This window comes from Habropoda laboriosa, unplaced genomic scaffold (assembly GCF_001263275.1).
Source record: "Habropoda laboriosa isolate 0110345459 unplaced genomic scaffold, ASM126327v1 scaffold42, whole genome shotgun sequence".
In the NCBI taxonomy this organism is placed as follows: domain Eukaryota; kingdom Metazoa; phylum Arthropoda; class Insecta; order Hymenoptera; family Apidae; genus Habropoda; species Habropoda laboriosa.
In genome coordinates this window covers 1,021,990-1,047,875 of record NW_017100181.1, presented here as the reverse complement: position 1 = coordinate 1,047,875, position 25,886 = coordinate 1,021,990, and the positions used below count along the sequence as shown (strand labels likewise).

Genomic DNA, 25,886 nt, shown 5'->3' with positions numbered 1-25,886 from the left:
GAACGTATTGTTGAATGTGACATTGTTGTTGACGCGTAAAAATTCTTGCGCCACGAATCAGAGAGCCGTGTACTGATACCGCGAGTCTTTTGACTCGTTACTTGTTCAAAAACTTTGAACTGCAGAAGATTTACACTATATGTCTTCGCGAAGTATGATATTACCGCTGTTTATCAACATTAAAGTGCGACCAGAAGCAACAGTTTGCAGTGGACCTTTAAATTCAATTTTCTCGAGAAGTAAGCTTCTTGTGACACAATTGTATTCTTTATTTTCGATTTATTTTTACGTGTACAATTACCCCCATGCCCTGTCCTTCACCTTGTATACACAAAGTGTATTTCAGTTAGGTACGATATTGGATAAAAATGGTTCGGTGAAATATTACAAATACACTGCCGTGCATAAGTATTTGGACACTTTTATATTATTCGAAATGCAGGAAATATACTTTAAATAAAACTCTCTAATATATTATAGTTTTTGCTTACGATCTTATCCCAGGCGACTGTATAATGTTTATAAATACCAATGAAAATAACATTTGACAAGAATTAGTATAGGGGGAGTTCCCCTAGCGCCGGATGCTTAAGGTTTTTCTTAAATAAATCTCTCTACCTGTGCACACGCGACTGAAACATGCAGATAACTTATTTTGTCTCCTCTAGGAGATACGCAGAATAACGACGCGGTAGCGTTTCAATTATTGCAGATATAACTGATGTCCGATATTAGGTGCCGTCCGGCGTTAAGGGAACTCCCCCTGAATGAAAAAGCAATGACCGAAATCGGTTGAAAATTGATCTTGCGGAGACACTTGAGTTCATCGACTTGAAGTATTTGTGGGAAACCTAATGAAAAATTATTACCCAAACATGGAGGTGGTAATGTAATGACTCGGGGATGCTTTGGTGCAAATAAAGTGGGCAATTTAGTAAAAATAGATGGAATTCTGCGAAAAGAACAATATTTAACGAACGCAATATTTAATAATTTTCATTTATTTATTGGTAAGTTTGGAATATACTACATTCTAGATCTTCTACACCTCAACGACATTCATTGTTGCTAATTATAGGTAGAAATATTGCAATGTAATAAAAACATAGGAACCTTTTAATTAGATCGCATCGAGTGTCCAAATACTTATGCACGGTAGTGTACGTGCGATTGAAAAGGCATTGTAAATGTTTCACTTAACGAAGAGAAGTAGTACAATGTATAGCTTAAATCGGTATATCTGCGGTAATGTCAGATGGCTGCTCGGTTATTTTAGTATCTTACAGTGAGGAAAAAAAAGTAATTGTCACGGCTTTGGGGAGGTGAATCTACGCCACTTGATCGATGGACATTTGTCAAACTTTAATCGTCGTTTGTGTTACACGGGCGCGCACACCATTATATACTATACTACTGTCCGTTCAAAATAAGAATAACCTCGTTTCGCGCATGGGACGTGCCTAAGGCAGGGCTAGAACCATTAGAACGTCCAAACCCCCCACTTAACCGCCTACGTTTTTCTCCGTCTTACCCTCTACGCCTGTGTCTATGCGCAGAACGGACGAAAATCGGTCCGAGAGCGAGGCTATTCTTATTTTGAACGAAGTGTATACGTACAACTACACAATCGAAAGTTTATCCCGAAAGGTATTTGTTCGCGACATATAGCTCCTTTCAAAATTTCTTTTCTTGTCGAATAGAATACGTTGATGTAAACAAACAAAAAATTTAATATTAATTTTGATTATTACAAACAGTTTGGCGGTAACTTTTGTTTACAAATGTCCACCGATTCAGGGGTGTAGACTCACCCTCGAAAGCCACGACGATTCCTTTTTTTTACACCCTGTACACAGTTCCGCAAAATGATTTCTCGGTTTTAAAGGGTAAACGAAAAAGGCGTCGTAGATATTATTCGAACTTATATAGCCAGAAAGAGCAATGTTTATCATTTTGTTTCCTCAACCAAGCACTGCCTTATCACTTTGTTTAAAAAATTACATCGTCCAAATGCTTGCCGTCACGTACACATTCTCGAAGCCTCGCCACGAAGCGAGCTTTTCACCTCTTTCAAAGCTGAACTTGTGGACTTCAGCATGGTGATAAGACAGTGGTTGGTTGAGGAAGTGGTAAAACTGCTCTTTCTGCTCGTACAATGAAAATTTAAATAGTATCTGTGTAATACCTTCTTCATTTACCTTTCAAAGTCGGGAGATTATTTTACCGGATTTTGTATATGTTTATTAAGAAAAAAGTGAAGATACAGACAATGATTTCACGAGGCATATAACGTGACGAAAGCAGTTCTATTGTAGATGGAAAGGTTAAACAGATTTCGGTATTAACTTCGTGCTTTTTTATGAAAAGGTTTCTTTTTACGATAAATCACAATAGAACGGTGAATTGTGTTCAAAATAAAAGATAAATATTAATGTATACAGTGTATTCATTTTAACTGGAATCGGTGGAATATCTCGTAAAGAATTGAAAGTGTCAAAAGTTTGATTTTTTGATACAGTGGAGGACATTGTGTAGTACAAATAGTTTTTCCCAGGTAAACTTGTTAAACCATCACTTGAGCTTGTCTAAATAAGCACTGTCACGTTACAAATAAACGAACATAACTGCAGAAAAACTATTTCTACCTACCACATTATAATTTACCTCTCCACGTTGAACAATCTGTTGATATCTTCTATTCCTTGAGACCTATTTCACCGTTTCAAGTTTAACCCCTTAACCTATGATTTCTTTTCTGACTCTGCATCTAAGCGTCAGCCATTTAGTGTTTTGTTACTGTATCAGGTAACAAAAGCTAATCTGTTACAGATTAATTGCATTTAGTAATCCTCAGTGTTACAAATTCAAACGAAAGTTAGGATTATAACGAATATTTTTTATTAATATAACTATTTTTGGTCATGTCTCGACTAGAATCGATGTCGCGAGTCTGACACGTTGTCATATGTTAAGGGGTTAAACAGACATCCTATACAGTTGGTAAGAAAAATATTTGGACACCGGTATAATTTCACTTTTATGTTCTGTATTTTAACCCTTATGTCAATAACCGGGTACCCTTTTGCATAATTCTCACTTAAAATATTTGATCTTCCAGGTAAAAGATTGAAATATCCGGCCAGATCGTTGTTATTTCGCACATTTCCTATCCGTGTTTGCCTCAAGTTTAGAATTTTCTTATGAGAAAACTACTAAAATTGGACGATTCTGGTAATTGGCATAAGGGTTAAGCAGACATACAATGCAGAAAAATATGCATAACGTTATGTTACAGTCTAGTTTTTTGGCGTTGATCAGAGCTTGTTGCTATACCTTCAGATTTCTTATGGACGACCTCCAATTCGTTACTATACGACTGTACAATGATAGGTGGTCTTAGGAAACTGTAATGAACTAATTTCAAAGTAGACCACCAAACTGCGAGCATGATTTTTTTTCCGGTGCGAACTAGGTTTGGATTTCGTTCCCTTAGAGATTCGGATTTTTATGTACACGGAATGAATGCTCTTGTAATACGTTGGCGAAATTGTATCGAACATTATGGAAAGTATTTTCAGTAAAAATGTTTCTTTTCAGTGGAGGAACGTTTTTTTTTTTTTTTTTTTTAAATGAACGACTTAAAACCGCGGAAGTATTCAGGATGGCCTAATATTTATAATGTCCGATATTATACTGTTACTTATTTTTAAGGGACCTGCGATTTCGCGAAATGTTTTTCCCTTTTTCCGATGGAAAGTTACTAAATGTCGCGTATCGAAAGACGTAGTTATTTCTATTTTTACGTCACGTTTCGTATGAATTCAAAATACGACTAACTAGTACTCGATTGTTGATATTCTATGTACCTGACGTGAGTTTACAAACGTTATTGCTATGTCTTTCTAGGAATTGGAAAACTGGAATATTTTCGTGACACAAGATTTAGCTATTCTTCCGTTTTTCTTCTATTATTTCAACAACATTATGTGACAAATAAAGAATGTTCGTATTTTCGTTATCTAGAAGCTGTATTATAGCATAGCGTAATACATTTTTTCTTATTCGTTGAACATTCGCTTAAGATACAGAGCATAAAGGTGAAATTATACCGGTGTCCGAATATTTTTGTGACGGACTGTACGTATCTTAAAGTTGACGAGTTTCAAGATGTTCAATTTTTGAAATAGTATCTGCGATGCTCTAATTACGCTTGAGTGACAATTTTGAATATCAAATTTACAGAAGGAAAAGAAATAGAGAGGGGGGAAATTTTTCTTATACGGATAGGTAGAGTTGATTACTTGAATTAATTTATTATACAAACGGTGCACAGAGAGCCAATTTTACCACTAGATTTCTTCGTTTCATCTGTTACTGCTTAATTCTTTTCTCCGGAGAACATTCAAGGATGTAGTATCACAGAAAAAGATTGGACGGTATGTTTAAAATCCGAAATGTTTAAATTATTTTGATGTCGAGGCATAAATCATCGTTACGAAAGTTCGTTAGTTGGCAGTTTTACAGGTTCAAGCAATGCCGATACATTCGTGAACGAAATCTTTATAAGTCGTTATAATAGACAAAGAAATAAATGATGTACGGGCAAGTGAACATTGAAAGTTGAATTCTAAGCTTACCGTGAACCTCGAAGGCACCCTGATACTGTACACTGGAGATATTAGGTCGGTGCGGATGAAATGTCGTTTTACCAACAGCCGGTATTGTCGTGTCGATGCCGTATACTAAATTAGAAGGTATTTAGATATTTATCGAGAAGAAAGTATTTTATAATACACGTGTATTCAAATAATAAAATTCGTAATACAATTTGTTTGGACATTACTATCTGACGTGATCAGTTCGTGTAATTTTTCTGTATAAGTTTCAACTTGGAAAAATTACGGTGAAAATTGACGAAAATGTAAATTTAGCATTTGAGGAAAGTTGTGTAAATGTTAAGACACTTGAACGTTGGTGTGCAAAATTCAAGATTGGTGACTTTTTATTGGAAACGAGCCAAGAAGAAGGCCAGATAGAGCCTAGGATGATAACGTTTTAAGAAAAATTATTGAAAACAATCCACGGTAAAGAATAAGAAAATTTTGTCGCATTCTCCCCTAATCACTCGACCTTCCACGACAGACTATCATTTCTTCAAACACCTGAACAATTTTTCAACAAATAAATTATTCTGAAATGAAGACGCTGTAAAAACAACATTCGAAGAATACTGATTTTTACAAATTTGGAACAATGAAACTTATTAATCACTAATAGAATCCTATGAAAATTATTTTGATTAAACGCTTTTTTTTTTTTTTTAAACTGTTTCTAAAGTCTCATTAAAAAAAAAAAAAACGACGTTTCATATGTACCAACCTAATAGTCTATACGCATATAGCAAGATTTATCTGAAATAAAAGTAATAATAGATTTATTAATGTTATCTCTAAGTATTATACAATAGTTATTGTTTTTACTCTGTTATATGGATACAAATCGTATTTGCTCAGCAAACGGGAGCAAACTTTTTACTTTCTCGATGTGAAATTTCCGTTATCCTCGTTTAGTTTTCAATAATCTTTCAGCATTTTCTATGTAATTCACTTTGTATAGTTAAAAGTAAAAGTATACCTCGCTGGATTGGCAGATTGGGGCGTATTTCGCTGGTATGATTTTTAAAGCACAAGACGATAAAATGTTATCATCTTTGAAATGATCGATCATACAAAGCAGAATTAGTTTAATCTGACCAGACATCTTTAATACACAAAAATGATCGTTGTTTCGACACATGACGCTATTACATTGTTCAGAAATTGTTCATCTAGTGTATGTCATTTTCTTTATTTCGCACAAGTTACTAAAGTTTGTTCGTAATTCATTTCATCTCACATTTTAGTCTCGACTATCCGAATACACCATTTGTTTCTTGTAAGCAAATAACAAAAATTGAGGCATTAATTTTCCTGTAAGAGTATAAATTGCATATTGCACCGTACAAGAATGGCTCACTTTTTTTTATTCAAAGTGTGGACAATAACTTCTGTGTTCTTTTTTTACTTCTTCTCCTTTAAACGACAGAATCGTATTCCGACTTTAACTTTGTGTTAATGACAATTCAGGATCGAAATTGTGAATAATTTGCATTATTTGGTCTTGAAAGACTTTTTGCTGTCTCCGTAACTGTTTTTATATTTTCTATTTCTTTTCTTGTACCGTATTTTGTTATTCTACGTTGCCGAATATTGTGTCCTAATTTAAAGTTAATTCGCGCCCAATGGCATGATGTGGAAAGTGGAAAAATTTGTGCTTGAAAAATGGAAATGCAGCTGCCATTGATCATTCCTTTAAGTAAACCCCCACGAGCTAAGAATAAATCCTTTTCCCTTCCGTGCCTCCCGAAAATCGGTATACATACAATATGAAATCGATTAATTTCAATTTATCTTTTAACACATCCACCCTTTTTCACTTGCATTCGTCATCTTAATAATTGTGCCCTAGATTGCAAATACCTGTTCCCTTCGATCGCAAAGATTTGATCGGCCATGATGGATGGATTCGAGTCACGGATGCAACTTTCATTTTTGTTGCCAAAGGTACGTGTGCATCATCATTCTCAGATTCTTCACTGGTGCTAGAAGACTGCTCGGTGTCTGATTGTAGCAAATGATTTCTTTTTTCTGCACGATCTTTTTTTTTTTTTTGTTTTGTTATTTTTTTTCCTTCTTCGTCGGCAAAGTGTAATTCTTCCTGATCGTTCGAGTCACGTGTGTGGATATCGTACCTGTAATAACGCAACGCAAATATATATTTTCCGTTGAAAACGTGACCGCATATTATTATTCTAACGAAATTCTTTTAGAGTCACAATTCATTTCTCCGCTGTTGATTGTATCTTGTACAATATTTTCTGTATCATTTCACGCGTAAGATATTAACACGAACTTGTGATTCGGTAGTACGAAGTTGCGTTGATGAGATAATTATCATTTTTGACAAATTTTTTATAACGTGTGCACGCAACTGCAACAGATCATACCACTTTTCTGACGATAATTGGAGGAAGAATGTTAGAGAAAAAAGGGGAACAGTTGAAAGAGGACTTACTACATTTTCAGAACCTGATTATCTTATCTTTAGGCTTTACCAGAGAAAAATTTGCGATCAGTGAACAGTTACACAGAGCTAGAACAAAATTTTGAAAATATTTATTTTTCGACCTATGATTAATTCGGATCTTTTTGTTTGTTTTCACGAGTATTACATGCTCCCGAAATTTGAACCCAACTTTTTTCAACTATATGTATACAGTAGGGCCCTGAGTTACGTCCTCCCGATTTACGTCGTTTCTACACAATTTGATAGTCGATTGTTTTTAACCGATATTTCACGCTCCACGTGTTTAGTTCTTACTAAATCAGTCTGGAAGTTACTTAAGCAAAGAATTCGAAACTTTAAATGTGATCCCTTCTATCATTTCTATAAATTTAAAAGAAAATGTACCCCCTAATCTGATAAATACATGTATATATATGTTTGCATATATACCTACATATGTGCGTGTCTATCCTGGGTACCCCGACTTACGTCGCCCACTCTGGGACCAATTAGTACGCAAGTCCGGGGCCCCACTGTATATGTATACAGGGTAGACCACGTAAAACAGGTCACCTAATTATCTAGCTATGGTGGTACGAGAAAATTTTTATACATAATAATGGTCTCAAAAGGTGAATAAGATGGGACAAAAATTTGTATATAGTAAATGGCAGATATGACCCTAAATCCTAAAATTTTTAATCAAATGCCAAACCTCCTTTCATTTTTTCCCATTTCTTCCAACAACAAATTTTTCTTCCATCTTACTCACCCTTTGAAACTATTTAACTTACTTCTAAAAATTTTCTCGTACCACCATAGCTAGAGAAGATAATTAGGTGGCCCACTCTGTGTATATACGGTGCCATACAAAAAAAAAAAATGGTCCTGAGAATGTGGTTCTTTTTGAATTATTCATCTTTTTTCCTTTTACATTTTCTTGCCCAAGTGTAGCTTACCTACTGCTCGCCAATCGCTATGTACCCTATGAACGCTGAAAATTGCCCGTACGGGCAGCTAACTGAGCAGCTCTCTGCTCTATGTTTCTCGAAATCATACAACCCTGCATCTTTAATTTTTTCCTCGTACGTAGGATAACAGATATTTTAGACGACTAATGAAATTAGTGGTACACTCTTTATGAAAGTAACTAAAATCGTAATCGTACAATAAATACTTCACCGACATAGTGATTCCTAATGTTTTATACGTGCGTGGTACACCAGATTCTGCGTTATACTATATGTTGGAGTAGGTAGTGTATTTTTTAACATGATATCTAATTCTTATAAAAAATTTCGTACGTGTAGTATCTCTCTCTGCACATAGAGTTGCGTATTCAGATTCATACCTAGACAATGTCACTGTTTACACGATTCCCACGATATATCTGTTACCGGTTAACTCAAGTAGGTGCACACTCTGTTCAAAATAATCTATCATCGAGATTAGATCCCAAATCTGCATCTAAAAATTCAGTCAGCGATAAAAAACAGTTTCTTGGCTATACCTTAGAACAGTGATGGCGAACCTTTTGAGCTCGGCATAATCGTCTTTTCCGCGCTTATTGTTAGTGGTGCGGTGGTTTGCAAAACGTGCAAAGAAGACACTCGTTTTGAAGAGACTGCTAATAGAAGGCTGGGGTTTCAGCTTCTTTTATGTTGTGCTTGTGACGAGAGAAGAATCCCTTCAGGCCCCACGGTCAATAAGGTCTCTGAAATTAATAGGCGCATAATCTGTGTTATGAGACTGTTAGGAACAAGCCTGAATGGGATAAAGTTCTTTTTGCAGTTTGATGGGCTTGACAGAAACGTTCTCCGATACACACTGCATTATGCCACGCTTGAAAGCGCGAGCATCACCGCAGAAGCAGTTTTTGAAGCTGCTTTGAAGAGAAGGCGGTTGAGGAGGAGAAAGAAAGAAATAGCGAGCTGGAAAAACCAAGGAATTGACCGTATCTGGCTGTGACTCGTGGGCAAGAAAAGGTTTCCCGTCTCTTTTCGAAATGGCAATATTAGTCGGAAAATACAGCGATAAAATTATCGACTTATTTACCAAGACGTCGTACTGTAAACAGGGTGGAATGAAGAAGAAAGGATTAGGTGAAGATTTTATAGTTTGGCACGAGTCGCACACCTTGATGAATGTAGTATAAATCCTGAAAAATTCGTCGGAAAAATGGAGATGGAATACTGGAAACGTTTGGAAGGACCGAAAAACAATACGAAGTCAAATACGGTGAACTGTATCGGCTACTGTAACTAAAACGTTCGAATCCATTTTAAAAGACGATCCGTACCATGAGAACCTTACATTCAAAAAGGGAACGCATTGGACACTTGTGAAAACGGATTGGTAGTTGTTTGAGAAATCTGTGGAAAAGATATTAGGCCGTTCACTAAGTTCTGCGAATTTTGTACCATAAAATATTTATTAAAATAATATTGTTACAATTTTTTTTCTCAAATGAAATAGTGACCGGCAGCTTGAATAATCTTTTTCCATTTCTCTGGCACGGCGGAGAAATGCAAGTTCCTTGGAGGCGAAGTAGTTATCAACCCAATTTCTCACTCCATCGAGATTTTTGAAGTGCTGCCTTTTCAGACTGCGTTGCATCGAACGAATCAGGTGATAATTCCAAGGTGCGGCGTCTGGAGAGTAGGCAGGGCGAAGAAGACCTTGCCATCTTAACTTCGACATGCCTTTGGCGATGATTTCAGCAGCGTGTTCGTTGCCTCTCAACTCAAAATCGCCATTTTCCATCACCGCTATCGTAGGCTTCTCCAATCAATCGTTTTGTTTCTACTGCCGTTTCCTTCAAATTAAAGAACAGCAAAGCACAGCGGCGAATATGCCACTTCTCAGGTGTCATTTTAAATTAAAATAAGCAAATGTGTTTGGCCACAGGATCGAACTTGCCGACATACTTTGTTACAGCAGAATAGCTAACTTTTGAGAAACAAAAAGAATCGACCTGAAATATAAACTTAGATCTACGAGCGATCCGCAGAACATAGTTAACGAGCTGACAATAAAGAAATCGGAGGAAAAGGAAAGCTGACAAACGCATTGAAGACACATGTGATAGGCACACCAACTCCGTCGAGGACATGAGAAAAGTCATTTGGGCTACATTTCATCATAGGATATCAACAAACGAGAATCCTCAGCATGATTACTGCTCCGAAGGTCCGAAGCTAATGGTAGCCATAAATACTTACGACCACAAATTGCCTCTGCACGAATGTGTACAAAATGCAATAAGGCCAATTCACGAAGACCTTTCGAAGAATGATCTGTTGGAAAGGTGCTTGAGAGGTTACACCTAGTAATTGAAATTTGAATTCTACGGTGTGGCGTATGATTGTTGTGGTGGCAAAGCAATTGAATTTGCCTCTCAGTTTTGAAGATCGGAGCAAGACAATTCACAGAAGAGCGTGATGAGCAGTTTGAGCTTATTCGAGCGCATTCCGAAAGCTTCATGATCGAGAGAAGGGTTTTACTGTATGCCTCTGGAATTGGTAACTAGGATCCTAGCAAGATGCCAGTATAGGAATTAAAAATGATTGTTCTGCAAACTTCAAACGCCGTTCTTCTCGAAACTACTTTTTTCAAACGCGTATGCAAGATTTCTCGGAAACTATCGGACGGATTTTTCTGAAATTTTGCACACATCTTCAGTGTACACGTAAGTGGGACATCGTCCTCTATAATCGTAAAATTTCCAAAATCACCATTTTTCAAGAACTTCGAAAACAACGATTTTTGGGCAAAAACTCGAAACGCGACTTCGATACGCCGCCATTTTGTTATTTTTCAGCCAAAATGGACGACGCCCGATCTCAGTTATTGCATAATCGGTCCCTCGCGGTATTTTCGTTTCAAACGTGTCGAATCCGAGAAATCTTGCACACTGAAAACCCTTTTCTTCGAGCAAGGATTTGTACACTTCACCCAAAAGCTGTACTGTATTTTACCACTAAAAAAAAAAATTAAGCGCAGTACAAGATACGAATACTAATCGTTCCAAGTTCCATTCCAACAGCTCTGATAGTTTTCTTGCAAAAAAATCCCGAAGAACAGCTACTTCTCGGCCGTCTAAAGACGAAAGGGTCCTTAAAACGATAGATCTATCACATATCGTAGTTACAAAGCGAAAGCTCTGCTTGTAGAAAGACATTTTGAAAATGTTTAGCGACAAATACACTTTTTACGCTTGGTTTCTTGTGGTCAATGATGAAATAAAAGTCACAAGCATACTTGTTGCGAGAATACGATTAATACTTTACAATTGCAAATATAGAGGTCGCTACTTATTTCACATCCTGAAAAATTAGCGAAAAGCTTGTCGAGACGGTTACCAAGCACTGTACGTCAATAACCCCGCTAAATACTCGTTTAAAATAATGTTTACCATTTCCTCTTCGATATTTTTATTTAACTTAATATAATTCAACTGTGTATTTACAGGCTTCGCAGTCTCCGTAACATGTTTTATCAACGGGTCAGGTGTGTACCTTTCTTCTACTATAGTAACAGATTCAATAGTTTCACGTCGTTTGAAAACGATATACGCATTACATCGCAGTAACAGTGAGTCCGCTATTGTTCCCTTCATTTCGTATTATTGCCATAACTTTTTAACGAATCTCTAAAAGACTTACGTTTGTATAACATTTTTTTTTTATTTCGACACATAGAATATACTGACAACGTTTGGCCATTAAAACCTCGGACACCCTGTATAGAAAACAATTCAAACGCCTAGGTCTTTCATTTATAATTCTTTTAATAAATGCTTTTTCAAACGATTAAAAATCTCGTCTGAATTTGCTACGATAATTAAGTTATCCACGTAATCGAAAATAATAAGTACGTACCAATCGGTGTTTGTCGTTGGTTTTATTCAAACTTATACAAACTTGACGACATTAACTTTTCACATTACATTCCTGTTGTAAAAGATCACTAAACTGTGAGCATGACTTTTTTTCGGCTGTAAGCTAGGTTCGGATTTCGTTCCCTTAGAGATTGGGATTTTTATGTACACGGAATTGTACAATTGGAAAAAATATATGGAACATTATGGAAAGTATTTTCAGTAAAATTGTTTCAATTCAGTGCAGTTATGTTTCTTTTTTCCAAAATGAACGGCTTAAAACCGCGGGATCATTTAGGATCACCTCGTACTAAATTAGCGGACATGGGCGGTGACACGACGAACGAATCGGGGAAATCGCCAGACCCTGGACAGTCCTCTTAGGGCCCGGGGCATCCCCCCACCTTGGTGACTGCGAGGCGAGCAAGGTGGGGGTGTAGGCCCAAAGGTGAGCGGACCCCGCGTCCGCGAATTGCTCGCGTGCCTCGTTATGGGTTTACGACACGTCTATCGCCTATTGAGTGGGCTCTAACAGTTTATACGGCCCGCAGAAACGCAGACTTTCTGCGTCTGTAAAACATTTCCTAGACCCTGACTTCTTAGTCCCAACGGTCGATTGTGTTATGAGGAAAAATGAAACTTTAATTAACCCTGCTACGGTCCTCAGTTCAAGTATATAACTTAAGGTTTTTGGATCGAAAACAATCCGAATATGCGACATTCGTATTTTTCATTTCATAATGAAATGTATTGTGGTATTTTATTGTAGACAAATAATATATTGTGTTCAGATTATTTATTTATAACAAGTTTTATACATTTGGTAATAACGCTTTTTACATATAAATTTTGAACATTTTTGACAGCTTAATGTGCTTTTATTACTCGTTTTATCGCAAGAATAGCATTTACGCAACAGGTTCCGTCAGATTTGTAATATTTTCCAGCATCTCTTTCGCTGCTTTTGTTGGAAGAAGTGTTTTCTTTGTGAAAGACTTCGTTGATGGACTAGAAGGAAAAAATACTTGTACTGTCCCAGAAAGTCTCACATTGCATCTCTATAGCGATAAAAAAATTTAGGTGTCGTTCCAGAATTCCGATTTCACCCTACAATAATTCACGTCTTTGGTATTAACCCACTCGAGGCCAGCGAGTTTTCAAAAATCGGTCCCCAGTAGCTAAAATTTTTGTTTTCTTTATATTAAAAATTGAGAAAAGGAAACATGTTTGGGAAGTGAAAAATTAACATTGTAGACATTTTACACTCTCTTTGTGGTCCTAGCTTGAAACCAACTCAGGTTTTAATACCTACAGAGCTTTAAATTTTATTTCGTTTAAAAACGATCTTACTTCCATGATTAGTACTTCCGTAATAACGTAATATGAATCCATGATCGTTACACACACGGTGTGTCATTGGTCTTTTCGCTTAGGGACGGCATTACACACCAGGTGTGCGATTGGCCTCGAATGGGTTAATAGAAGTATTCCAGTCATTTTATGTTAATTAGCTTTTCTTCCGACTTCACCATCGCTCACTGTTTCATAAGACATGATTGATTTTTGTCTTTTGATAATGCCTCGTCTACGTTGGATCGAAAAAGACGAAGGGACCTGATGTGTAACAATTTTTATTGCCGATACATCGTACCAACCCAGGTAGCAAACTTTTAATATAATATCAAGAGAACAGAGACAAACACATTAATAATAATTTCATTAAATTCTTTGATAACGACAAAAGTTCTTGAAGATACGAGAACGTGATGGATCGGAAAAGATCGTAACAGGGTTAAGAATGTCCTTAAAAATAGCCTTGCCAGTTCCTTCTCATAAACCCAATCGCCTGAACTGAATGATATAATTCTATGTAATAATGTCAAGGTGACCTTGCTTTTTAGTGGCAAACAAAATATTTTGAAAATCCTAATTCTCGTGTAAACTGCTCGAATCTATATACAAATTTTCCAAATTATTGTAGATATGTATATTAAAATATGTGCACTCTGCTTAAATATACACACATTTTCACAAATAAGGAATAGGTGCCTAACATACATTTCTTCTGTACTTGCTAAATACCTAAGAACATATTCACATTATCGAGTATCTGTTATTCAGAACTGTACACGTAAAGTTGATCAAATGTAATATTCCAGTGGAATGAAAATGAATGCAAACAGAGTGTGTGTCGTTTAATAAATGTAAAATTAGAAACAGTTTCACTTCCTTTTCAGATAAACTTATACAAATTTATCCGTATAAATTATCAAACGATGTGTTCATAAGGAAGTGAATATGCAAAATAATTTCCATTACATCCAGACGCCAATTTTTCGAATTTCAAAAAATCCTTTTATGGATCTATTTTCAAAGGTCAAGGTAGCCGAAAAAGCAAAGGACAAAGCATCATTTTTGAAGCGAAAGGCCCCTTAACATTTTAAGCCATGTTTATAATGTTCTCTATAAATGTACAAGTTGTTTCTACATTTTATAAACAATGTAGAAACATTTCCTTTCTCTGTTATATTCGCACTAATAATAGCGCTGTTAAGATAAATCTTTTATAGAAAGATAAGAGACTAATTTTAAGAATTAGAACTGCCAAACTGTAATTACAGCCAAAATACGAGAACAACAAAGAATAAGAGCTACTAAAGGAGTAAACTTTCTGAACATGACACGCGTGTCTAAACATAGATCGCTAGTTTCTATGCGAAAAATAAAAGTTTTATCATTTTTATTTTGTACCAATGATAAGCGACTGAATGGTTCAGAAACATCTTTCTGATAAGAGTTTGTGTAAACACCTCCTCAAATTATCTTCAGTTTAATAATAGTGTATTCTATCGCCGTAATATTTTCGTATGCATATCTATAAAATTGAGAAAGGTGATTAAGGGGGGGAGGAACTCGATTTTTTTTTCTTGCATAAATCGACAGTTTTACATCTTGAGAGTATGTTCCCCAAGTGTTAGGTCGGAACAGAGTTATAATCCGTTGAAACATGTATGCCGGAGGAAACTTTAAACGTGTTTTTCTTTAAACCGTTTTTCCAAATTTGTGTGCAGCATAACTCAAGAAATGTTTAACCGACTTCTTTCTACCGTTGCAGACATTTCTACACCGTCTACCCTCACAATTCAGTTTTCTTCTCGAACGGTTTCCAAGATATTGAACATTAAAATTCTGAAAAATTAAACAAAATGAAACGACGCGTTACCATTTGGAGGGGTTAAAATTCAATTTTTTTTCAAATTTTGTCAATTTACACCACCCCTCTGTCTCTAATGGTATTTCAGATACTGGACTAAATACGTTTACTACCCCCGACTTTGAGGACGATTTTCACCTCTACAATGTGAGCGACTGCCGGTAAAGAAGATACGTGTCGAATATTTTTTTGAAATCTACTACATACTGAAGTTTGCATAACAATGGATGATTATGCGGGATGTTCCCTTGTAAGGTTCTAGAATTTCTATTTCGTTCGTCCTTAAGGGGTCTTCCTACTGTGACGGTTGAAAAAAAAAAACACTCAATTTTTCGGGAATTTAAAACAAAGTAAGTGCTACGCGTATCCTTTTGCAAATTTGTACGTTTATTCTATCATCTTTTAAGAACACAAAAATATTTTTCATAAGTGAAAATATCCATTTGTTGTAAAATAGGACCAACGTGAAGAGAACGCCTTGAAAAATATCCTCCCCGATGGCTGACACGATATCAGACGTTGTACCTATCCAAAATACAAAATGTAGACGTATTCTTAATCTGTAGACGTGTGGCTATCGTCTGAACTAGAATAATAAAAAAATATTGAGAGATAAAGAAATGGCGTGGTTTCAAAGAAATCGCTTTCGATTTTAGCAAAAAGAATGATGGTTTTTTTGACCACAAAGACTGAATTTTGAAAATATTTGCACAATTCTAGTTCAGACGATAAACCAACATCTGCTGAATATACCTGACAAATTTCGAGTGGATCGGACCTCTGGTTTTTTGGCAATCATGTCAGCCAGTTTCAAAAATGCTGTTTCGAGAAAAACGCATTTAAAGTTTTAACTACACTTCAAGACTATATAAAACCGCTTCCTTTGAAGGCATATATCTCTGCCAATTTTGAGAATTAAGCTTTAAAACTTCCTGGACATATTTTCGAGATGTTAAACTATAAGAAAATGCAAAAAAAAAAAAAAGGAATTGATGTTTTCTAATAGGAAGACCCCTTAATCCCTTGCCTTATAGCAACGAGTTCGACTCGTGGCACAGATTCTGATCAAGATGCGATAAAAATAGTTCTATTAGTAACAAAAGTTAATTTTAATTCTAACTTTCGTTTTAATTTACAACACTGAGGATTACCAAATTTAATTGATCTATAGTACAATAGTTTTTCTAACCTAATACAGTACGAAATAGTTGACGCTTAGACGCATAGTCAGCAAAAGAAATCACAAGTTAAAGGATTAATAGCCAAAGACGTGTTATAAAGCTGGAGTTTCCTAAGGGATAACTACAAAATCAGTTCCTAACGGTACGCAGAACCGATGAGTCAGAAAATGGTGGAAATTTCACATTGTTGTCAAATTTCTGACTATCACGTGGCACACCAGATGTCGCCCCACTCTCTCCAGAAAGAAAGCACGCTAAGGACACACCGGAAGGGCGTTTGCGATATCTATTAGACACGCTGATTAGCAATTAGAATATTTTGCCATAGCCAATCGATGTACAGTGTCTTCGAACAGCGATCGACTCAAGCTGACGGAAGTCAGTACGTGTTCGTCTTTCGAAGAGTGTTCATCGTAAGGTTCTCGAAATTTCCGCAATCGTTGAACAGTCAGGACGATATCTTATACAAGCTGCAAACAGCCGAGACGACAACGCGCACGCTTCGGTAGTTATCATCGGTCAACTACTTGCTCTGCCATCTTGATACAGTTGCCCAATATTGGTTCGGCGGGTAACAGTCGCGGACGAGTTCATTTCGGAACGCGACACATATACGCAATACAGTCAAAGTCACATATGTGTGAAACACCAATACTGACGTTAGATGTCGGTATCACGCATCGTGTAAAATACACAGTTTGCATATTTGATAAAAATAATGTGTGCGTACGTACAAACGTGCACTACATTCGGTAAAACTGTGCAAAATAAATCTGTCTTAAGTCAATACAATGTTGATTTGTTTATAAGCTTCTATAATTAACCTTCGGACGGTCACCGCTGACCCCTGGCGTTTAAATGTCTCGTTTTAACCAGCATTCGAAACAGTCAGTAGTCTCCTCTCCTTATATTATAAATATGTTCGTTATTTCAAACCATATAATGCCTAGTAAAATAAAAAAGTGTGGTTTCGCTTGCGTACGAAAAAGAATCTTAGCATTGGGTCATATTTGACTCAATATCCGCCGTGCGTGAAGCTATCACACCATCCGCTGTACGAAAGTTTAGTTTTCTTTTTTTTTTTTCTTTGTTTCAAAATTTAGTCTGTTATCCTAATATACGAGAGTTTAGGCCCACGAGCTTCGCGCTGTGTCACATTAAATCAATCGTTGATACTTGGATGAAACAAAAATATTGCTCTAACCTATAATTTTTACTTGTCGAAGAATGGTACGACTTCACATTCCTTCAATTGACGTTTTATCGTCGCGATTCTTATATTTATATCTTGCTCTGTCAGATAACATTACCCCTGGTGATAACGTCTGATTCTTAGTTCAGAAAAGAAAACATTGAAATGACAGGTTCACCCTCATCAACTAAAAACTTGTATACAGGATGAGTCAGTAAGAACTAACGTCTACAATGATTCGTTATCTCTTGCTTGTATCAAAAAACCGTTTAAATGAATTATGTAGCATTAGAAGGGATGCAACAAATAGACGCAACTAGATTTTTTTATATCCTATTTCTTGAGATTTCAAGGTACATAACCTCAATTTTGTGCATGACCAATGCATCTTTTCTTTAATGCTGCGTTATAGCAGATGAAAAGACGAATTCAACGACCTACAGTTGACATAAATGACTACAGTTGATATAAATTGAAAAAGTTTTAAAAATTTCTTCAACAGTGGAGCACTAAAATTTAAAGTTTGAACAATTTTGACCTCAACTACAATTTATAATTACTATGCAAAATGTGCACAATTCTTTGAAATAATTTTGAGTATAATTCGACCAATTCTATTCTTCTTGTTGTTTAGAAACATTACTCTATGTACATGGACAAAAATGTAGGAGATTTTTTGGAATTTTATAAACTGAAAAATGTTCAAGATACCAGTTTGAAAATTTACAAATTTATTAATAGAAACATATTTTGTCACGTTACATAAATATTTTTATATAAAAATACTTAATAGTTATGGAAATATAAACTGTTGCATATACACATATATAATAACCAACCATGGTGTTCATGTTGACACAATTCCGGTTCTTCTAGTGATCTAAAATGAAAGGGGATAGGTATATAATTAATGTGTATCATAAAAATACGAATTAGGATAAATGACAAATGTTCAAAATTAACAAATGGCCTAACGTTTATACATAACCTTCTCCAAATGTTATATTTGTGTTTTCAGCAATTTTTTCAAGATTGCACTTATGTAGAAAAATTATACGCGAATATCCCGATTATTCGTTACGACAAATAACAATGTCCAAACAATTGTATTACGAATTTTTTCACTATTCAACATACGTGTACTACAGTAAATTCCTTCTTCTCAACTATCGTGTATAAAAATTTATGGTCGGACAAGATTTAATACACGACATCGTATCGTCAATTTCAGCTGTTGAAGAAACGACATTTCATTCGTATTAACCTAATAGCAACCAAACGGCAAATGGGACGGGTTATATCTCGAGCTTGGTTAGAGATAGAAAAATGTTTTAGAGGAAAGAGTTGAATGGTGTAGAAAGGTCTACCGTTTTACCGCTTCACTTTTCCCGTAAGTGCAAGGGTGCACCTAAAAAATGCAAATGTACCCCTCTTCGAATGGAACTGCATATACCGGGTGTCCCAATCTTTTCCGATCAAACTTTGTCAGTATGTTGTATGGGTGTAAGTAAGAAAAAAATGTTATATGAACATAGGTCGTTTGAAGCTTTGTTAAAAAGTTATAACAAAAATACGAAGGGAGTGGTAACGAACTTACTGTTACTGTGGCACAAGACAAGAATGGCGCTGGCAAAAGCTACCGTTCAACACCTTGAACGACCTGAGATCGTAAACACAGCCTGCATAAACAGACTAGATGTACGTATCGTTGATCTATTCCTATTTTGTATCATAACTACACATACCAATCCGCTTCGTATTTGATATTTTTCACTTACACCCGTAGAGGATACAGGCAAAGTTTGATCGAAAAAAATTCGGACACCCGGTATATGTGTTTCCAAAAACGATCGAGCAACAAATTGAACTTTCGCTGCGATTTCTATCGAGTTATGCAACATTCATGATACCTCGCGTATGGTTAACAATAGATCACAATAGAGCAACACTACTTGAGCGTTCCAATAAACCCCATCGTCGTACCGTAATCATGTTCGCGAAGGCAATAAAAGTTGAAAGTCAGAGTGAGAGAGTTGACGATTGGTGCGCAGATAATCCACAGAGAGACCAATTAGCATGCGTAACACTCGTGTGCTGAACTCGTGTTACGAATGTAATGCACAGACCACCATTATACGCTGTTGCCGGATTTTTTGCATCACATGTCTCCGTGCTCTGATTAATTACACTGTTGTGTGGTGCTGTGTGGTGTGGTGTGGCGTGGCGCGGCATGGCGTAGCATGTGCGTACGCCTTAGGAACGCTCGAAGGCCATTACGTAAGCAATGATGTCGATACTCGATTCTATCTCGTTCATTTACTTTCTTCCATGTTTTCTTTTTTACGCATGACGCGCGTATCTCCTCTGATACAAAAAAAAATGTCGTTCACAATTCAATTACATAAATTAATTACATATGCGATCTCCTGTACGTTTAATTAATTATCAGTACGCCTGATAGTGTGATAAAGTAAATTTTCCTCTTGTAAATTTTTGGGTAAAATTGAGAATTTCAGGTTTTTTCAACTTACGAATAAGAGATTACTAAAAACGATTAATTTACAAGGCAACGTTACATACAACGCAATTTGTTGCAATCTTTCGTAACTGCTTGCATGCAAACGAATCTGTTATGTATCTTACTGTCTATAATTGTGAATTATATTTTTGAAGAACGTAAATTTCGAGAAAACAAATCTTTGAACAAATTTAACATTTCTCAATTCGATATGCCATTGTGTCATTAGTTTTTACGTTCTTTCACTCTTAATATTTTATATATTTCACTTAAATAACTATGTGCAGTTTTCGATATGAAAGAGGAATAGTAGTAATCGTTCCGTGGATTTCGTTGAACTTTACAATGAGCAGCAATTGACGTCTTACTACTCGAAACGAACATACACTCCCGTTTATAAGTATCAGGACACTTACCGAATGTGAAACATACCTAAACGGTCGTTGCAAAATTATTAAGATCCTGAAAAAAATAATTCAATCTGCAAAATATCGTAGTACCAACGAGTACCTACATACGATAAAACTGTTAAATATCTACTTTCATTTAGGGGGCCGTCATAAAAGTAAGATCGTAATAGTGTAACAGTGATTATACTACACTAAACATTGCCGAAAAATTCTAGCTATGAATTTAAAAAAATTCATGGTATCACCATTATACTAAAACTCGTATTGCGTATAAAAAAATAGTGAAACTTTGTCATCTTCTATTTGTCTCACAAATCTACCACTTACGAGAAAAAACCCTAGAAATTAATAACGTTAACACCCTGTACATCTTTACCGACACACGATACTATAACTTTTCCGAAGAAATGTAATTTAATTCATACAATACTTTCTGTATGAACATAACAGGTGTCCTAATACTTCTGAACGACAATGTACCTCTTCCTTTTAGTGCCGAGTGAAAGTTTATGGGTGTGCTGTATTTAGTATAGCGCAGTGTGATCAAATGGTGCAGAGTATGTACATGTCGTTACTCGTGTCGAATGGGTCTGCTTAAATTTTAGAATTTAAAGCTTTCCCACGAATATTTTTACGTTCAACATCTCCGAATTACGTATGCTTGAATTTATCAGTCAAACCTTTTCATTGCGACATGGTCCATTCGAAAAGTCGCTACGTAATACGCTCGTTCAAAAGTAGAAGCGGTTGTTGTACAATACAGTGGTGGACAAAAGTATTGGCACAGCACGTGTTTCACTATACAGGGTGGGCCACGTGAAACAGGCCACCTAATTATCTGATCGCTAGCTATGGTGGTACGAGAAAGTTTTTAGACGCAACTTAAATGGTTTCAAAGGATTCTTTTTATAAATAGAAAAAAAAATTGTTTTCCTTATTCAAGGTCACTTATGTTGCTTTTATATGAATGTACGTATTATTTTTCTACTGTTGTAGCAGACACCGATATGCATTTAAACATGCATAATAATATGATCTTGAACCCTAAAATTTTTAATAAAATGTGAAACTTCCTTTTATGTTTTGTCATTTCTTTCATCGAATAAATTTTTCTTCCATCTTTTTCACCCTTTGAAATCAGTTAAACTACGTATACAAATTTTCTAGTACCACCAAAGCTAGAGAAGATAATTAGTTGACCTGTTTCACGTCGCCCACCCTGTATATGTACACTTTTAAAACATAACCTTACATTTGTAATATGCATATGGACGATATTCACTTTCATCGTTAGTTAATTTTTAAATATGGGAAAGAAAATAATTGTTGTGACAGATTTAAACATTTTTTGTTTTTATTTCACTAACGATGATCAAGACCAAAGATATAGTTTCTAAGCATATTGGAGATGAATACGGTTAACCATCCAACCGCGCAATAACACCCCAGCCTTGTCGCTTTCTCCTTCATTGATCTCTCTCTCGCTATCCCCGCTCCTTTTCCCTTTTCGAACATGTCTAGCTTTATTCCTTCACGTATAAGAATATCGAGCTTTGAAATAGTTCATTGCATTTAGGGAATTCTCATTCTTTTGTAGAGAGATAAATTTTAGATTTTTTTAAACTTTCGGATTCTTTAAATTTCGTTTCTTCAACTCTACCAATTGGCAGTCTTGCGACCAAATTTGGTATTCACCAAACCTTGACTGAAATTAACGCTCGATACGAAAAAAAGTAACGATCGTACATCCAGTATGATACGAGCCGTATATACTGGGTGCCCTACCAACTCTATTCACCTCAAATATCTCCATTATTTCAAGTAATAAGCGAAAACATTACAACAGTTGTATAGTTGCAAAAAAGATGCAACATAATGGCAATAGTTTCTTTATAAGTAGAAACGTAGAAGAAATCTGGACGTCAATTTTGCCCTCTTCTAAAATAAAATTACGAATTCAGTATAAAAATGTTTAGAATGACGGTGGGACGTTTGAACATTTATTATAATAAAGTGATTTTATCTTATAAATTAATCATTCTTTGAACTCATTATTCTAATACTTTTATTCGCGGTATACCAAAAAGAACCAGTTTATGAAAAGAATACATAGTTCCATTAAAAAAAGTAATGCGACATATTGCAAATATATTATTGCAGAAACAATTTAATCACTGTAACGCAGAGACTATTAAACCATTCATGTTTTCCCTCTGTCGTTATTTCATATTTTCGCTTAGAAAAGAGTTATATCTTGTACCAGTTTCTAGAAACACCCTGCACATATTGTTGGACATGTGAATCTAGATTTCAATGGTATTATCATGCAGAATGGTAAACATTCCGAGTTATAAAATGAACTGCATAATTGAATACTAAACCAAAGCCTTTTACATAAATGATTAATATATTATTTACAAGAACGTGAAATATTTAAGGAACATTATGGGCTCTTCATAAAGTACATATAATATGTACCATTTCTTAATAACACTTTTCGATAATACTATTTTTAGCAAGATTGTCCAAAAAGAATTAATGGAGCGTCGATAATACAGAGAACCGTAGCACGAATCGATATGAAAACCATCCTGTATCGCATAAGCGCACAAGTTGCATGCATGCAATAGCGTAACACTAGTGAAAGAGCAGACGGCCAGCCGACGTGCCGTCTATTTATATACAACACTCCACACCGTTCAGTAGAGCAACGGCGACGATCGTGTCGCGTCGTTTCACTTCGGGAGAAGCCGAATGTGAATGTCCCTTTCCTCCTACTTCTCCCCTTCTCCAGCAGTTCTAGTTCCCCTACCTTTAGCGACACTCCACTTGCCTCCGGCGGATGCTACTTGAAACGCAGCTTCCGAGGGTTTCGAGCCTACCACGGTGCATTCATCAACGAACCGTCAAGATTGATATTTTGCTTGTTGACCTGTGTCATAACGTCAAGTTCACCAAGCAAGTTTATGTGTAGATATTGTTCCCTTTAGTCACCTTCTATAATTTCATATAAATACACTGAAACTTCTTATACATTCTAAGTTATCCGTGGGCACCTTATATTCTACATTCGTACAATTAATTGCATTCAAAAGGAAGAGTAGCTGAATATATTTGACCATCTATACATAGAAGCTGGTCTATATGTAATTAAATCTGTAACTCTGCAGATATCGATCGTAGAAAAACATTGATTAAGATACGCGTTGCATAATTTAAACAAGTACGTCTTCTTATTTTTCGTAATTTGAAAAATGATCAAAATCATTATTAATCTTCTAAATGAAAATTATTTTCATCTGTTTTGCTTTTGTAGAGACGAAAAGTGGAAGAAAGAAATGACAAGAAACGAAAGAAAGTTTCACATTTGATTTAAAATTTTAGAGTCCAAGGTCATTTTAGAGTCATATTATGTATGTTTAAATGCACAACGATGTCTGTTACAATATATAGTAGAAAGAAATATATACATTCATGTAAAAAAAAAAAAAAACACAGGTGATCTTGAAGAAAACTGCAACAATATTGTTTGTAAAAAACTTTTCCTGCCATCTTATTCAGCCCCTGAAACTATTTAAATTACGTATAAAAATTTTCTCGTACTACCATAACTAGGGAAGATAATTAAGTGGCCTGTTTTACGCGACCCACCCTGTAGAATGTTTTCGTATTTGCACACCAAGATTATTCTAAATCATCTTAATATGGTTGAATTGTCGAGATGAATTAATAATTCCTGGGCAGTTATTCTCTTACAATATATGTATGTATATTTTATATTTTGAATCATTATTTTCATGTAAAATGAAAATTTGTCTAAAATAGTCACTTTCGAAGCAATTTCTAATTTCAGTTGGTTTTTTAGATATCTAAATACAGTACTTTGGTCATATTTTCTTAATAATGTGCAGATTTTCTATTCAATAATAAGTAAAATACATCTGAACCATAAAATTACATTCTCCACGCTTTCCACTTCACTGTAGAGAAAATCTTTTAAACATTACAATAATTCATCGTTATCTCAGTTTACCCATTTAAGAAGGAATCCTATCGCGTGGAAAATTCATAAATCTTCTCATAATAAGCCTAAAAATGGAAAGAATAGAAGTGGAAAATTATTTTAAAACTAATTCTTATTGTAAAATAATTTGCTAATCTGTACGTTAGTTTTGACAATTAAGTGTATCTTATATGCGTAATTAAAGGAAAATACTGTTTGTAAATTCGGCTGTTTTCCAAGCGTCCAAGTCGTACGAACATGCACGAAGTATGCCGAACTAGTCCGATTACAGGATGCCGTGAATCAGAGAAGTGAAGAACACTCGAACTACACCCTTACTACGAAACCTCCATTTATTTTTTATTTCAAAAATATTTGACGTGCTACAATCTTTTAACAGCAATAAATTCTATTTGGGAGTTTAATTAAGATATTTAAACGGAATTAACAATTAAAATCGAAAATATAATATGAATTTTACATCTAAATCATTTCGTAATTTATGCCGTGAACTTGTTCATTCAGAGAACGAAATAATCGTCTCGCGTAGTAATTAGTAACTGCCTTCCGTGAGTCCATAAAATATGAGCTCATAAAAAGCATGTGTTCTGTATTTAACATACTTATAAATATGGACGTATATACACTTCATTTGTGTTACATTCATTTTATACTAAGTACTCATTTACGCCCCCTCTCTTTCACTCACTCTCTCTCTCTCTCCCTCTGTGCGTGAGTGCGTGTTAATCATCACATTAAATTAAGTTAATGTAAAAGTGCAAATTGTGTTATTATTCTGAATGCAACGATTACTAAAATATTTCAGCCAGAAAGTCGTGCTTTCTTTGTCTTAAAAAAAAGTAATGTGTTACATCGCTGTGTGACCTACAGTCTTAGCGAGGGAGATTTATGAAAGCAAGCAAGCAAGCAAGCTGCTGGTGCATGTCCCCCGTATTGATCCTTTCGATAGTAAGTGGGTACTACGCACATTATATGGAAGGTTTATACATATCTACCTACCTCCCAACCTTGGAAACTAAATACATACGAACAGACTCACATTCGACGTTCCTGGAACCTTTTCGAGTCCTCGAAAGCGGTAACTTCTTCCTATCCAGTGCGCCTGTGGTTTTTCAGTTTTCTTTTCGAGGCCATTGTGGCTACGTCGCACTACACTCTGCCAAACTGGTATCGTAACAAATTTTTTTACAAATCATTACCTCATACTTATCTTGCGTGTATCAAATATTAATGTAAAAGATCAATTAAATTTCATGGCGAAATGATTAACCAAATTCTTTCGTTTCGTTAAGTTAGAAATATTTATTACATTAAAACAAAAAAGCAATAGGAGTTTTCGCTATATGCAGTTTCATAATAAGTAC

General features: G+C 35.5%; 1 protein-coding gene across 1 annotated transcript in view; it reads left to right on the top strand.

Moving 5' to 3' along the window:
- The window catches only part of LOC108579058 (serine/threonine-protein kinase tousled-like 2), a 77,727-nt gene that overhangs the window by 32,834 nt on the left and 19,007 nt on the right, over positions 1 to 25,886 (top strand). The window lies entirely within an intron of this gene.